This window comes from Lactuca serriola, chromosome 8 (genome assembly GCF_051521515.1).
Source record: "Lactuca serriola cultivar US96UC23 chromosome 8, Lser_US96UC23_V15, whole genome shotgun sequence".
Classification (NCBI taxonomy): domain Eukaryota; kingdom Viridiplantae; phylum Streptophyta; class Magnoliopsida; order Asterales; family Asteraceae; genus Lactuca; species Lactuca serriola.
In genome coordinates, this window is record NC_136415.1 from 257,868,456 (window position 1) to 257,871,902 (window position 3,447).

The window sequence follows — 3,447 nt, forward strand, 5'->3', positions numbered from 1 at the left end:
AGAGAGTTTGACACTGACAAGTTATCAGTTTCCGGAGAGTCTTCAGCTTCAAGGATTTCATCAGCACCTAATGAATTATCTTCTGATCTGGCTGCAGTATCTTGATTCAAGGAACATGGAACTGGAACGATAGAATCAGAAGAATCAGCCTTATCTCCAGCAGGAGGGACTTCGTCGAATGGACAAGAGAGAAGCTCTTGAAAAATAGAAGGGGAATGAGTGACTTTTTCATCAGTGTATGATTCCTCATCAAACTTCACATGAATGGATTCTTCAACGCATTGCCTGTTCACATGAAAAACACGAAAAGCCTTTGAAATAGATGAGTACCCAACAAAAATACCTTTATCAGCCTTAGGTTCAAACTTGGATCTTGGGTCACACTGATTTAGAATATAACAAATGCATCCGAACACGTGAAAAAAGGATACGTCTGGCTTTCGATCTTTCAGCATTTCATATGGTGTCTTCTTGTGAATCCTGTGAATTAGAGATCGATTCTGAGTAAAACACGCTGTATTGACAGCTTCAGCCCAAAACGACATAGGAAGACCAGCATGGATCATCAAGGTCCTTCCTGCCTCAATCAGTGTTCTATTTCTTCGTTCAACAACTCCATTTTGCTGAGGAGTACGAGGAGCTGAGAAGTTTTGCCCAATTCCTTTATGATCACAAAATTCTTCAAGAGTTGAGTTTCGGAACTCAGTACCATGATCACTTCTTAGTTGCTTAACTTTGAGACCTGTTAGTGTCTCATTTTTACGAATCAGTGAGATAATTTCCTGTGCAACATGACTTTTCTTCTTCAGGAAAACTACCCATGTAAATCGAGTGAACTCATCCACAACCACTAGAGTATACTTATTTCCACCTAGTGAACGGACAGGAATAAGTCCCAACAAGTCCATGTGGAGTAAATGAAGAGGGACTGATATACTGGAACATGACTTGGGTTTGAAAGAGGACGTGGTTTGTTTTCCTTGTTCACAAGCTGAGCACATCTTGTCTTTCACAACGCTGAATTTTGGGAGCCCTCTAACTAAATCTTGATTGGATATTTTGGATAGATTCTTGAAGTTCAGATGAGAAAACCTTTTGTGCCAAATCCAGCTAAGATTCGTCTAAGACTTTGTAAAGAAGCATTGCATTAGTGCCTTGTCACTCGAGAACATGTCAAGAACATATATATCATCTTTTCTACTTGCTGAAAGTACGATGTTCTTGTCAGTGTTTACAACTCTGCCTTCCTTCTTTGTAAAGTGAACTTCATAGTCAGCATCACACAATTGACTGATAGAGATAAGGTTGTGTTTGAGACCCTTTACATATGAAACATTTTGAAAAACCACGTTATTGCATTTGATATTTCCATATCCCTTAGTGAACCCCTTTCCATTGTCTCCATAAGTAACTGCAGGACCAGTTTTCTTGACATAATCTTCCAGGAGAGACTTTGATCCTGTCATATGCCTTGAGCAACCACTATCTAAGTACCAAAGATGCTCCTGACCCTGCAATGCTGAGAAACTAGTTAGAACACACTGACCCATTCGAAGATGGGTCATTCACAAAGTTATTTGATAATAGATTATAACACTCCTTAGGAAGACAGTTTAAAGAATTTGACTTAAGAGTCCATTTTTCATTTCTAACTTTAATATTTTCAGCTCTTGAGGATGATTTATCAAATGAACATTCACTGATCTTATGAGAAGTATCACCAAATCTGTAACAAACTCTAGTACCAAAGTTCTTCTTGGTGAGCAAATTTTTTGATTTAACACATTTTGACATGTAAGATTCACCAAGAGAGCTTTGAGTCCTTTTGTTTATCATTGAGTCACAACTGAATTCAGTGTCAGAAGAAGTTTGATCAGTGTTAGATGATGAGCTATCAGTGTCTGATTTTGACTCATTCACAGATGGATTGCAATCAGGAAAATGCTTAAGTTGTTCATGAACAGCATGAAACACTCCATTTGAGATAGGAAAAGCAATAATATTCTCAGTTAGTGGAGTTGGTCTCACAAGATGTGCAGGATAAGAGGTTGGATCAATTCCGGTAATTTCAACATTACACTCAGTAATACCATCAGAATTAGTAATACAATATTCATCAATTAAACTTTAATTAATAATAGAGTTACTAACAAACTTATTTTTGAAATTGTTTTTCATCTCATTCATGGAATATGACTCAGAATCCTTTTCTTGTGATTTAAAAACTTTTTCAGCTTCTGCAAAATTACCCCCAAGAATTTTCTCACATGAATGTGGAATTTGAGCTGAAATAATGTAATTTGCATTCTTATGAGATTTTGCCCAAGTATGAAGCACAGTTTGTTCTTTGATCAAAAGATTTTTAACATTGTCAATTTCAGCAGACAAAGAAGAATTTGACAAACTAGTGATTCTAAGATTTTCGTGAGTGGACTCAATAATGTTATTTTTCATGGATATATCAGTTTCAAGAAGATCAATTTGATCTTGCAAATTTCTTATAGTTTGATTCTTCTTAGAATTAATGATGCCCAAATACTCAAACATTTTGATTTTTTCATTCATTGAATAGGAAACAAAGTTTTTAACCTGGTACATTGAAGAAGAGTCAGTGTTGTGCTTCCTGGAATTTTCAACAGCATCAGACATATCAGCATCAAATGTACTTTTGCCTTTTTCAGAAACATCCGGGTCTTCTATCTTTACCATCAGACACTTGACTTCATCATCTGATGACTCCTCATCAGTTTTCCATTTTTCTTCTTCAGCAACAAGCACTTTATGTTCCAAGTTCTCTGCTTTCAGCTTCTCAATTAGCTTGTTGTACTTCTGCTTCCAGTATTCATCTGAGCCTTGTTTCTTTTGTTTACACTCCTTTGCAAAATGATCAGTGCTCCCACAGTTAAAGCACTGAGCCTTCTCTTTCTTATCAGCACCATGCCTTTTATCAGCTTCTGATCTTTTTGAAAACTTTCCACCCATCTTCTTTTGAAACTTTGAGAAGTTTCGACCTGATTTTTCAAAAGTCTTTACAATCAAAGCTGCACTAGCCACAACGTTTTCAAGATCATCAGTGTCAGTTTTATATGAATTAGTATCTGAATTACTTTCAGTGTCTGAATCTGACACTAGCTTTTTGTTGGAGAACAAAGCTACAGATGATTCACGTTGAGAATCTTTCATCAGTTCCTTTCTTTGAAGCTTAGATTCTTCATAGTATCGAAGATTTCCATAGAGACTTTGTAAGTCCATAGAGTTGATCTTCTCACTGTTTTTCAGCACATCAACATGATTCTCCCAACCTGCACCCAGAGAATCCAAAAACTTCTGCACTAGAACAGTTCTATGCTTCAACTGATCTAGTCTCCGAAGATCATTAACAAGAGTATTGAATCTGTTAAAGGTTTGAGTCAAGGTTTCACCTTTCTTAGCAAAAAAATGTTCATA